At 51.8% G+C, this 13,466-nt stretch overlaps 1 protein-coding gene and 1 long non-coding RNA gene across 2 annotated transcripts in view; both read left to right on the top strand.

Moving 5' to 3' along the window:
* Positions 1–13,466, top strand: part of ZNF865 (zinc finger protein 865) — a 68,221-nt gene that overhangs the window by 21,478 nt on the left and 33,277 nt on the right. The window lies entirely within an intron of this gene.
* Positions 4,398–5,503, top strand: LOC128063262 (uncharacterized). The gene is made up of 3 exons (XR_008200889.1): positions 4,398–4,550; positions 4,768–4,913; positions 5,445–5,503. It is a non-coding gene; the product is annotated as an uncharacterized LOC128063262 (long non-coding RNA).

The following is a 13,466-nucleotide window of genomic DNA, read 5'->3' as shown; positions in this document are numbered from 1 at the left end:
TGGGGGCCTGGGGCGGCTGTGAGTGTGCGGGGAGGGCCGTGGGGGAGCGGGCCAGCTGCTGGGCGAGAGCTAAGAGATCAAGCTGCAGAGCTGGCCACCTGGGCCCTCGGGGGGAGGGTCAGAGGGGCCGCTGCAGGCCTCCGCCCTCCCCAGTACCTGCCCCCCCTCCACCAGAGGCTCACCCATGATCCGCGGAGCTTTGCACCTCCCCATTTAGCAACACTGCCCCATGGGGTCACCCGGAGTGACCTGGAGAGGCAGGTGTGCCGGGGGAGGGGTGCTCGGCCCTGGCCCCTGGGTGCACACACCCCTGGGTAAAGCTGGGCTCTGGGCCTCCCCTCCCCATCCCGTGGCCTCCGCTCTCCAGCCCTGCCTCTGATCCCCCGGCCAAGTGTCCAGCTGCCTCCCTGCCTCCGTTTCCTCCTTAAGAAATGGGAGCAATTGCTGGTCCTGCTCAGAGTGTTACTGTTAAAGAAACATCTAACACAATAATAAACGCAATATACGTGATCTGATATTATATACACCATGTCTGGAGAAGGGAATGGCAACCCACCCCAGTATTCTTGCCTGGAGAATCCCTGTGGACAGAGGAGCCTGGTGGGCCACAGTCCATGGGGTCACAGAGAGTCAGACACGACTGAGCAACTTAACACACACGTGCAGTATGTACTATCATATACATTATATCCAGCATTTATTTATATGTTATTTATATACTTGATATCTTTTTCCAAATAAAGATCACAAAAAAACTCCAGTATTCTTGCCTGGAGAATCCCACGGACAGAGGAGCCTGGCAGGCTACAGTCCATGGGGTTGCAAAGAGTCGGACACGACTGAAGCCACTTAGCATAGCAAAGACATAAATAATTAACTTACACTTCAAAATAAAAAAGAAAGAAAGGAAAAGGGAACTCCTTGGCAGTCCAGTGGTTAGGACTCTGTGCTTTCACCACCAAGGGCCCAGGTTCGATCTCTGGTTGGGGAACTAAGATCCCACAAGCCACACAGCATGGCCAAAAACAAACAAAAAAACCTGTACTTCAAAGGTAGAGCAATTAATATCTTACCTGCCCACCCCCCGACCCTGCAACTCCCCACCATCCTTGGGCCAAAAAGAAAAAAGAGAGAAAGGCCCTACGTTAAATCAGTGTGTTTCATCTGTAAAGAGTAAGACTCTAAACTAATTGGGAAACCTTGACTGTTGGCGGTTATCATGGTGCATCGTGCGGACTGGGCTGCCCGCCTGCCCTCCCGTGTTCGTGGCACTTGAGTTTGTCTCAGTCACTCTCGCGGGGTGGGTGGCTTTATTCCTACATACACTGGATTTTTGTTGTTCAATCACTCAGTCATGCCTGACTCTGTGACCCCAGGGACTGCAGCACGCCTCCCTGTCCTTCACCATCTCCTGGAGCTTGCTCAAACTCATGTCCATCAGGTCGGTGATGCCATCCAACCAGCTCATCCTCTGTCGTCCCCTTCTCCTCCCACCTTCAATCTTTCCCAGCATCAGGGCCTTTTCCAATAAGCTGGCTCTTCACATCAGGTGACCAAAATACTGGAGCTTCAGTTTCAGCATAAATACTATTAAATAAAATAATGGATGAAGACACTAGACGTAAGACCTGGAATAGAGCAATTGCTTAGTCATATGATTTCCGGCAACAGACACACCAGTGACAGTTACAACAGGCCAGATACTGTTCTGGGAGCTTTATCCCCCATCCGGGAGTCTCACTGAACCCTCACCATTGGCCTGTGATCCTAGTTCTAGTATTTTTCAAAGCCACACCTGCCCGCTCACTGTCTGTTTGACCAGGTCACGTAGCAGCACAAACCTTTGCCGTGGTTCCTTGTGCAAAAGAATATCTCAGGCACTGCTGCTGCTGCTAAGTCACGTCAGTCGTGTCCGACTCTGTGCGACCCCACCGACGGCAGCCCGCCAGGCTCCCCTGTCCCTGGGATTCTCCAGGCAAGAACACTGGAGTGGGTTGCCATTTCCTGCTCCAATGCATGAAAGTGAAAAGTGAAAGGGAAGTCGCTCAGTCGTGTCTGACTCTTCGCGACCCCATGGACTGCAGCCTTCCAGGCTCTTCCGTCCATGGGATTTTCCAGGCAAGAGTACTGGAGTGGGGTGCCATTGCCTTCTCAGGCACACACGCCCCAAATATCCCAAATAAGCGTAACTAGTGCTTCCCTGCCCACAAGCGTGCAGCTGAAGAAATACAACTTTTCAAATATAATTGGAATCCTCTGTGTACTTACCCTTCTCCAAATCCTCCCCTTCCATCCCAGAAGTAACTACCATCCCTAAGGAGATGTTTTTTATTATTCATGGTAAAAAAGAAGATGCTTTTGCCACGTATGTATGAATCCGTGACTGCCCCAGAGTATCGCCTTGCATGTTTTTAGTGTTGTATAAATAGTAGCAGGTCCCTGACCTTCGGCAGCCTGCTTTGGTCCTCACCCGCTCAATCCTGTTTCTGCGTTTCTTCCGTGTTGTTAGAGGGACCTCAGGTTCCTTTCTTTGCAAAGATGTTGAAGAGTCTAGTGTGTGGGCATGCTGTGCTTTACAGATGCATTCTTCCGAGCACAGACATTTTCTTTTTCTCCCCTGTGGTGCTCTTACAGGCAGGGGTGCAAAGGACCTTCTTATATGTGTTGTCTGGTGCGAAGTGGTACACCTCATGGGGCACTGGCCTCAAAGTGGAATTTCTGGGTGGAAAGAAGAGCTCACAGCTAATCTTAGGTATTGCTACACAGCTCTCTCCAAGGTGGCCGTATCTGACGTTGCTTTTCCAATCTTTATTTTTGAGTTCACAGGGCCCTTGGAAAGTCTGAAGAAAGCTGTGGGGACTTGTACTGATACACAAGCCACCAGCCATGTGGGGCCCTTGTGCACTTGAAACGTGGCCAGGCCAAATTGAGATGCGCTCTGAATATAAAACAGACCCTGGCTTTCAAAGACTTAGCACGAAAAAGAGCATGTAAGCTATCTGTGGGTGACATTTCTATTAATTACATGATGACATGATAATGTTTTGGGTATACAGTCGAGCTCATCGTTGGGTGGATTCCTGTATCTGCCAGCTCGCCTATCCACTGAGATGCCGCTGTGGCCCCCGGTGCCTGCACAGAGCAGCCAGCACCTCTCCTCTCTGACATGTGTTCCCGGCTGAGGGGGAACAAGCTTGCATCGCCGTAAAGGACCATCTTTTTTTTTCTTTTTTCACAGTATTGGGCTTTTTGTTGGTGATTTTACAACTTCAAACACCCGCTACTCAGGCCCAAACATAAAGCCCAAGTGCTGTCTGGTGTCCTAACAGCCTGAGAGAGCTGGGACATGCCTTATGGAGGAAATGATAGATAAGCTTCCTCCAGGCGTGAGTGAGAGCACTGTTGGCTCCGAGTTCAGTGTCAGTGAGTCAACAGTGTGCATTAGACAAGGTGCCTTTAAGTGGAAACACACATAAGACTATGCATACATCAATTAACAGCAACAACAGAGCGTCATCAAAGCCCATCAGGAGCCTGAGCCTGTGTTTCCCCTCCCACCATGCACCAGTTCAGGACCAGTTATTCAGGGTTCCCTATGCCGCTACAGGGGGCTTCCCTGGTGACCCAGTGGTAAAGAATCTGCCTGCAATGCTGGAGACCTGGGTTCGATCCTTGTGTGGGGAAGATCCCCTGGAGAAGGGAATGGAAACCCACTCCAGAATTCTTGCCTGGGGAAATCCCCATGGACAGAGAAGCCTTGCGGGGGCTACAGTCCACGGGGTCGCAAAGAATCAGAGACGACCTGAGCGACTAACGCTTTCATTTCTTCATGCCGGGCTATAAAGCATCACTACCTTGAAAAAGGAGGAAAAATACACTGTATGGGGTGAACTAAACCATTTCACAATTACGTTCCCCTTGTCTCTCTTTTGCGTCTGTAAAAATGGAAGCACAGGGCTGTCAGACGAAAGCGGTTCTACAGACCCTCCCAGATCTCTCTAGAAGTCTAGAGGCGGTGGGCTCGGAATCGTGGCAGTCTCTACGCGCACTGGCCTACAGACCAAGGTCGTGGCTGCTTCGTCTCCCATGTGGGCCATCCCCCTGCCTCCACCTCCTGCAGGCCTCCAGTCTTCCCCCACCCCCTGTCACCCCCAAAGCCATCCTCCTAATGCTCAAAGATAACCTTTGTCCCTCAGCCTCTCAGGACCACCCGCTGGCTCCTTGTTGCCCTCAGGGAAAGAGACCACGGTCCCCAGGCTGGCCTCAGAGCCCTCTCGGGGCTGGCACCGGCCCCGTCTTATCTGCCGCCCCACCCCACTTCACCCAACACCCCAGTCACGGGGAAGGACTCACAGTCCTCGGGGGCGCGCGGCATCTCGCTCCCTCTCCTCCGGAAACGTGTGCGGGCGAGGCAGCTGCCGGATGGACCAGCAAAGGGCTTGTGTCACGGCTTCATAAATCCCGCATGCTTAGCGATAATTATAGCCAGTATTTACTGAGCTCTGTGTATTACCAGCCCCTGTGCTAATCCTTGCAGCCGTGGGGAAGAGGTAGGTCCTATTATTAGCTCTGTTTTATAGTTGAGGAAAGGAAGACTCGAGGAGATTAAATCTCCTGCCCAGCATCCCACTGGGGGTCAGCTGCGCAGTCAGGACTCACTCGGGGATAGGTGGGCTCCGCGCCTCACCCCTGGGGCCTCTCTGCTGGGCTGCGGGCTGGGCACATGTGTGTGTCGAGGATGCTGACTGCTCTGGTTTCCATTCAAAGGCAACACCCACATCCCCGGGGCCTAATGAGCCAAGAGGACCAGGTAGATTCCATCCCCGCCCCGAGGATTCTGGAGGGTGCCCTGGACAAGGACACAGGCAATTGTGAAACTGTGTTTCCTGCTCTAATGGAGGTGACTCTGAAAGGTCCTGCTGGACAGTGGGTGAGGGAGAGACAGGGCTCTGAGAGAGAGCAGCCGTGACTGGAACTCAAAAACAGATCGTGCGCGTGCGTGCTAAGTCACTTCACTCGCGTCCAGCCCTTTGCGATCCCATGGACTGTAGCCCGCCAGGCTCCTGTGTCCATGGGATTCTCTGGGCAAGAATACTGGAGTGTGTAGTCATGCCCTCCGCTGGGGGTCTTCCTAACCCAGGGATCAGAGCCACCCACATCTTTTGTGTCTCCTGCATTGGCAGGTGGGTGCTTTACCAAGTTACATTTAACTGCAGAGGACCTGCCTGCTGGATGTAGCCAGCGGGACTGCAGGTTTTGGGGACACATCAGAGCAAAATGTGCAACCCCCACCATCAGAGGCAAATATCAGCGAGGGAGAGGGGATGAAATGGTTGCCCGGGAGATGGGTCAATGAGGAGCGATGCCTACGGGCTACCGTGTTTCTTTTATTCTTTTTCTTTCCATTTTATTTTATTATTATTATTATTTTGTCTTCTTTACAGTGTCTCTTTTTGGGGTGACGGAAGTGTTCTGAAATTGATCGTGGTGATGGTCACACAAGCCTATGACGACACCAAATCCCCTGAGTTGTACACTTTAAATGGACACATTGTGGGGTCTAGGAACTGTATCTCAATAAAGCGATAAAAACAATTCCTGTCCCAGTGAAGCACGCATTCTAACCAGAGGCCCCAGAGACCAGAGGTATTAGACATCCATATCATATTAACACCCCCTGTCCTGTATGTAACAGAATGATGTTCAGTCATTATTGTGGAAGAAACATCAGCATCCTTCTTGATTTGTGGGTTTTTTTAAAAGTAAACTTATTTTTAAGAGCAGTTTTAGGTTTAAAACAAAATTGAGTGGGAGACAGAGAGATAAACCCTCTCGTTGTGGGGTCCCCTCTGCCTTCAAAGGTAACAATGGAGAATCTCCTCGCTTTTGCACACCCCTCATGTTTTGAGTCTCTTTTTCCAGAGGTTGCATGGGAGGTCACCTGATGAGGCCAGGTCCACTGAAGAGACCTTCCTACCGGGAGGTCACCTGATGGGCCAGGCCCACCAAAGAGCCAATTCTTATCTGAGATTTGGAACCTTAATTCCAGCTTCAATGTCCCTTCACAGCAGCACCGACATCCACATCTGATTGAATAATTAGGAAGAGGTGTGGGGCCCAGGGAGCAGGGATCTTGGGGGCCATCTAACAATTCTCGCTAGAGAACTGGGGTACAGGGTGGGCCTCCTGGGGGGAGGGGGAGGGGTCATTCCAGGCCAAGAGGCTGGCCCATCCTCGGCCACAAGGCAAGGCAGCGTGGTCTGTGCTGGTAACCAGCGAGTTGTTGTGGAGATGAAACCAGAAAAGACGTGTGAAGTGCCTGACGCCAGCAAACAGGCCAGATAACAAGCAGTAGCGGTGCTGATTATCCCATTAGTAGAAGTCTGGAGGCCGCTCAGCTCTCTCTCCCGGCCACCCCAGCCGGGTCACGTCCCTGGCTTCCCGTCAGGACCCACCAGTGCCCCCTCCCTCCTGCAGGCGAAAGAGCTGCTTTGAGAGGAGGGGGGAGGAGGGCAGTGGGGGCTCGGGCGGCCGGGTGAATGGTGGCAAGTATTTGCGGAGCGCAGGTTGGTGCCAGGCACAGGGCCGGGCGTGGCGAGATAAGAGGCCACAGGAGGCTGGGGACTTGGCCTTGGAGGCTGAATTCCAAACTGCCCTCCCGGGGTGCTGAGAGCAGAGGGCTGAAGCTGCCGTGGGGCTGGTGCCCAGGAGAGGCGGGTGAGCTCCGGGCAGGTGGCCGACCCTGTGGGCCTCAGAGCCCCTCCCTGGCTCAGCTCCTCAGCCTGTCTGGCACAAATCTCCAATCGTTGTTCAGTTGCTCAGTTGTGTCTGACTCTTTGGGACCCCTTGGACTGTAGGCTGCTAGGCTCCTCTGTCTGTGGGATTCTCCAGGCAAGAAAACTGGAGTGGGATGCCATGCCCTCCTCCAGGGGATCTTCCCAACCCAGGAATCAAACCTGGGTCTCCTGTGTTGGCAGGTAGGCCCTTTATCACTGAGCCACTGAGCCACCAGGGAAGCCCAAGTCTCCAGTTACCCCTCCTCAGAAGCCCTCCTCGACCACCAGGCTGAAGCCTCATCTTCCATCGCGCGCTGGCCAGAAGCCCTTGCTTCTTGTTCAGCATTGGTTCTCTCTCTGGTTTTGATTTTTTTGTTGAAGTGTAGTTGATCTCCAGTGTTGTGTTAGTTTCAGATACACAGCAAACTGCTTCACAGTTACACAGTTACACACGTGTGTGTGCATGCTCAGTCGTGTCCGACTCTACAACCCCATGGGCTATAGCCCACCAGGCTCCTCTTCTCCAGGGGAGCTTCCCCAACCAGGGATCGAACCTGCGTTTCCTGCACTGACAGGCAGATTCTTCACCACTGAGCCACTGGGGAAGCCCGGTTACACACGCGCGCGCGCACACACACACACACACACACACACTCTCTTTCAGATTCTTTTTCTGGGGAAGCCCCAGTTACATATACACACAGACACGTACACACACACTGTTTCAGACTCTTTTCCTGGGGAAGCCCCAGTTACACACATACAGAGACACACATGCTTGCACACACACACACTCTCAGATTCTTTTCCCTTATAGGTTACTACAAGACACTGAGTTTTCTGCGCTTCTTTCCCTTGACAACACCTGGCATTCAAACACAGGTGCGCTTCTATGAGAGTCATAAGGTGGCATTGGACTGTAATATAGACTATTTATATGAGATAATGTGGTGTTTGTCGCTCAAAGTATAAAAGAAACAGCTATGGATCCATTCGGGTTCAAATAAATGACTGAATACATGAATAAACAGAAGGGACGGAAGAATTCTCCCCCAAATCGTATCTGGATACGGCCCCCTCCAGAAGGCAGAGCTTTCTTCCCCTCCCTTCCACGAGGGGCGGCAAGCTGCGCTCAGCGATCTGTTTACAAAAAGTAGAGGCTGTGGGGGGCTCACTCCGCAGCGTGCAAACCTCCAGGTGAGGGGAGCATCCTCAGTGACCTCAGGGGGTACCCGCGTCTAGGAGCCACGGGGCGCTTGGGCGTGGCCTCTCGTCCAGGAATCGCTCAGGACCGCCAGGGTCGTGCAAGACCCAGGCAGCCTCAGGAGTGGACACAGACCAGTGGAGGCTCGGGGCAGGACGGGAGGCCACACGGTGTCCTGGGGGTGAGGCGGGGGGATCCTGGGACAGAAAGACAATAGGGAAAACAAGCGAAATCTGAGGAAGGGCTCGCATTTGGTTGATAGAACACTGCTGATATTGGCGTCTTGGTTTTGGATGGCAAGGACATGACGATATTCGGGGAACCTGGGTCAGGGGTACCCAACCTCAGTACCATCATAGCAACTTCTCTGTGTATTTAAAACGATTCCAGAGGGAAAAGTTATTTAAGAAAAATCTGTGCTACTCAGGTGTTTCTGTAAGCTCTCAAAGTTTATCGGATGGTAACATAACCTGCTGGAGAAGGAAATGGCAACCCACTCCAGTGTTCTTGCCTGGAGAATCCCAGGGACAGAGGAGCCTGGCGGGCTGCCGTCTATGGGGTCGCACAGAGTCGGGCACGACTGAAGCGACTTAGCAGCAGCAGCAGTAGCATAACCTGCGTGCTTTTCAATGAATTTAAATTTTATATAGGACAAGGAAGTTAGATAAATATTTGATATGTTGGTATGATACACATGCTGAAGTGTTTAGCAGTGATGTGGATGCATGTTTGCAGATTGCTTTGAAATGCATTTTTAAAGGATAGGTGGATGGAGGCTGTCTGTATTTCTCCTCGAGTTTTCTGTGAACCTAAAATGGCTTTAGATATTAAAATCTATTTCTTTTGTAGAAGATGGACGGGGAGGTCCCTGGTGGTCTAGTGGTTATGATTCTGTGTCTTCACTGTCATGGCCTGGGTTCAATCCCTGGTTGGGGGACTGAGAGACGGCAACCCACGTGGCACAGCCTAAATGAACAGATGTATCAAAGGTTAAAAGGGAAAGGCAGGTCAGGTCCTGTCAGCCTCTTCACGAGTCCCTGCGAGGCGCTGTCTGCACTTCACTGGGGCAGAGAGCAGGCTCCTGTGAGTTGCTGCTGGATCTGGTCCATCCCCTCGCTTATCTCCTCTCCCGTCTCTGCCTCCGCTCAGGCTGGCCTCTCTGCTCCCTGGACACACAGGTCACAGTCTCACCTCAGGACCTCTGCAGCCGCTCTGCCCTCCCCTGGGACACATCCCCAGTTATCTTCGAGGCCCCCTCCTTCAGCTCCTCTTTGGACAGCCAGGAGTTCCCACCGTACCGCCACCTTGTCCTGCGTCTCCCCGCTCCACAGGATCATCCCCTTGGAAGATGCTTGTCCCTTCCCTGATCACTGTGTTTTCATGCCTGTCTCCTCCCGCCAGGAAGGACGCCCCTCGTGGGAACGGCCTCGTGTCTGTTTCATTAGACAGCGCGTGAGCTAGCATGGTGCCCAGCCCAGAATGGGAGTTCAGTAAGCGTTTTGTTTCTTTGTTTTTTTAAATTTCATTTTATTTACTTTTGGCTGCCCTGGGTCTTCATTGCAGAGCATGGGCTTCTCATTGTGGTGGTTTCTCTTACTGTGGAGACAGGCTCTAGACGCATGGGCTTAGCTGCCCTGCAGCACGTGGGATCATCCCAGACCAGGGATTGCACCCATGTGCCCTGTATTGCAAGGCGGATTCTCAACCACTGGACCGCCAGGGAAGCCCAGCAAGTATTATTTTGAACTGATGTCCTGAGTATATTTATATGCATCCCCTACTGGAACGTGAGGTTGTTTGCTGGTCTGCTGATGTTTGACCTCTAAACACAAGATGCTCCGTAGAGTTTAGGATGAATAAATGAGTGAACAGGATAAGGATGAGTCACAGGCATTGGCATGGTGACAACCTAGACTTCGACTAGTTCTGGAGGTGGGGAGAGGAGATACAGTCTGGTGGGGCTGAGCCCTTGCCTTGTGCGATCTGGCGTTATCTCTGGGTGGACCATGTCAGAACTGAATTGAATTCTAGACGCCCCAGGTGGCTCAGTGGTGAAGAATCCACCTGCCAGTGCCTGCCAGTACAGGGGTCTAGAGTTCAATCCTTGGGTCAGGAAGATCCCCTGGAGGAGGGATGGCAACCCATTCCAGTATTGTTGCCTGGAGAATTCCACGGACAGAGGAGCCCAGGGGGCCACGGTCTATGAGGTTGCAAAAGGGTGAGACATGATTTAGTGACTAAACAACAGAAGTTTGATGATGAATCGCTTGATGTGTGACCAGATGCCACAGACATTTGATGGCTGGGAGTATCAGAGATGACGTATTTCATGAGCAGTGTTAGAGGAGAGTGGAGAAGACAGACGGAAGGGTTTTCTTTACATACCTACAGTAGTCACATCTGTAGGGACAAGAAGTGGAAGGGTGATTGTCGAGGGCCGAGTGGAGGGGAGTGGAGAGTTATTATTGTTTAATGGGCACAGAGTTTCAGTTGGGGATGATGAAAAAGTTCCAGAGATTGAAGATGGTGATGGTTACATGACAATGTGAATGGCCTTAATGCCACTGAACTGCACACTTAAGGGGTAAAAAGGTAAATTTTATGTTCTGTTTTACCTCAATCGAAAAAGAGCTAGAAAGTGGTGGTGTGGGTTGGGGAAGAGCACACGCTTTGGGACCACAGTGCTCAGGGTCATATCGAGAACTGCCACTCCCAACCAGACCTTGAGCATGTCTGTTCACATCTCTGGACTTGAGTTTCCTTCTCAGGAAAATAGAGCTCCCTTGAGAAGCCTGCATGTCTTGCTGGTGGGACTGTAGGTGGAGAATAGTCTGGCAGTTTCTTGGAAAGCTCACCTTCAACTTCCCACACACCCTCGCAATTCCGCTCCTAGGAATCTGCCCGAGAGAAACAGAGACACACATGTCTGCAGGAAGACTTGTACACACGTGTTCACAGCAGCACTGTTTTCTTTTAAGTTATTTATTTTTAATTGGAGGACGATTGCTTTACAGTTGGTCTCTGCCAGGCATCATCCTGGCCCAGCCATAGGTGCACACATGCCCTTGCCCTCTGGAAGCTCCCTCCCACCTCCCGCTCCTCTGGGTCGTCACAGAGCTTTGGGTTTAAGCTCCCTGTGTCACACAGCAAAGTTCCACGGGCTGCCCAGGTTTCCACATGGTGATGCATATATTTCAATGCTGCTCTCTCAGTTCTTCCCACCCTCTCCTTCCCCCACTGTGTCCACAAGCCCTTTCTCTATGTCTGTGTCTTCACTGCATAGCAACACTATTTGTAAGAGCCAAAGCATCAAAGGCCCGTGAATGGATGGAATGGAATATTATTCAGCCGTGAAAGTAGTGACACGCGGATCCAATTTACAACCCGGATGGACCTGGAGGACATCAAGTGAAAGAGACGGGATACAAGAGGCTACGTGTTGTGTGACCCGTGTCTGTGCAATGTCCAGAAAAGGCAGGTCTCTAGTGACAGAAAGTACATTCGTGTCTGCCTGGGATTAAAGGTGGAAGCCGGAAGTGCGTTTAAGGAGCAGAAGAGGTCTCTGGCGGCGGGATGGGAGGGTGGGGGGTGGGGGGTGGGGAGGTGGGGGGGGCGGTGGTGGTGATGAAAATGTTCTAAAATTGGATTGTGGCGATACTTGCACGATCCTGTGAATTTACCAAAAGTCATTGACCAGCACACTTAAGATGAGTGAATTCTGTGGAATGTAAGTGACACCTCAACAAATATGCTGAAGAAGAAAAAGAAGAGCCTATAATGGTATCTCTCTAATGATGCCACTGTGAAGACTGTGAGCTAATTCACATGAATCTCCTTAGAGATGTGGGGCAAATACTCAAGAATCTGGTCTGTATTATTATGGTCAAGTGTGACAAGATCGTCTGTGTAAAATGCTCACTCCAGGGAAAGACAGCAACCGACACAGAGTTAAGATTCACAAACAGCCCTAATACCGCTTTACGACAATACCAATCACTTGGTTATTTTACAATTTCCTGGGGCTGTCCCACGTACATGGGCCTCAGTTTTCTCACCTGTGGAATGGGAGACGCGGACTCTGTCTCTAAGGCCCTTTTCTTGTCGTAAGTCCTATATTTTGTTCTAGGAATGTTTCTCTTCGGATGTAGTGTCTTGAAGTATGAGTAAGCACGTGGGGTGGGGAAGGGTAGTGGGCACACCTGTAGTGGTAGTGCCTTGGGGCTTGGAGGCCAGGATGTGTGTGTGTGGGAGCCTTGAAAGGTGGGTTGTACGGCTGGGAGCTGATTGTGAAGGTCGTATGGGCTTGGTGCAGGGTTCAGGGTGTGGAACCAGTCCAGCCTGCACTGGAATCCTGCATCTGCTGTTGCCTACCTATGGGACTTTGGACAAGAGAGTCCTGCTCCGAGCAGTGTTAACTCCTCTGGAAAATGGCGAGGATGTTTCCTGTGGGAACTAGGATTCCCTGAGATCATATCTATATCAAGAAGAAAGCAACAGCAGAAAACTGCCCCCAGGTGTCAACCACTGTCTTCAACTCTTCCCATAAAGTGAATTTTTTTTTTTTTTTCGGTCATGCCATGGAGCTTGTGGGGGTCCTAGTTCCCTGACCAGGGACTGAACCCAGGACCTTGGCAGTAGGAGTCCAGAGTCCTAACCACTGGACCTCCAGGGAATTCCCCACAGTAACACGTTGATCCGAAGGGCTCAGTTCATGTTAGTGATCACGGAAGTAGGACAAATGCCTTCTTAGCATGAACCCTCAGTTTGCCTCTTATAAACGGGGCTGCGTAATCACCTTCCTCAAGGAGTTTCATCCGTGAGATTGTGCTGAAATGGTGTCTGGCCCGCCGTTGGTATGTGGCAATAGGGAGCCACTGAAGGTTCCTGGGGAGGGAGGTGGCTGGCCTGTAAGGAAAGCGTGCCTCAGCCCTCTTTCCCCCAGCAGGCAAGGTTAAGTTATAGTTTCAGGTAGGATCTAATGCTCCGGAGAATGGGGCTTGTTTGGAAACTGTCATTATTTGTGCCAATACATGATTACCTCCCCAGCAGTCTGTGAGCTCCCCAAGGCAGGTGTTCCTCTGGTCTTTGATGCCAACAGGCAGCCTGGGGTGTGGCGAATGCAGCACAAATGGAGACCTTCCCGCGTGCCGGGCACCATTCCAAGGGCTCGGCTACAATGCGTCTCGTTACGTCTGGGAATTCTGCAAAGCACAGAGTGGTCATCGTCTCCCTGGCCTGCCTCTCAGCCCCCGTCTTCGCAGCTTCCCTCCTGCCCACTCTCTCTGCCAGTGTTTCATCGCACCAGGGAAGCAGACCCCCTCCCTGAGCCTCGAGCCTCCGTTTGCTGCTCTGGAAAACAAGGATGATGTCACCCATCCCTTGCCTGGCCTCCCAGGTGCAGAGAAGCCTAAGTAGTCAGGGCCACTGTCTGCACAGGGTGAGAGAGCCTGGGCGGGGGCAGGGGGGCAGGAAGTCGGTAGGAGGAA

This window comes from Budorcas taxicolor, chromosome 18 (assembly GCF_023091745.1).
Source record: "Budorcas taxicolor isolate Tak-1 chromosome 18, Takin1.1, whole genome shotgun sequence".
Lineage (NCBI taxonomy): Eukaryota > Metazoa > Chordata > Mammalia > Artiodactyla > Bovidae > Budorcas > Budorcas taxicolor.
This window is presented reverse-complemented; position numbering and strand designations above follow the sequence as displayed.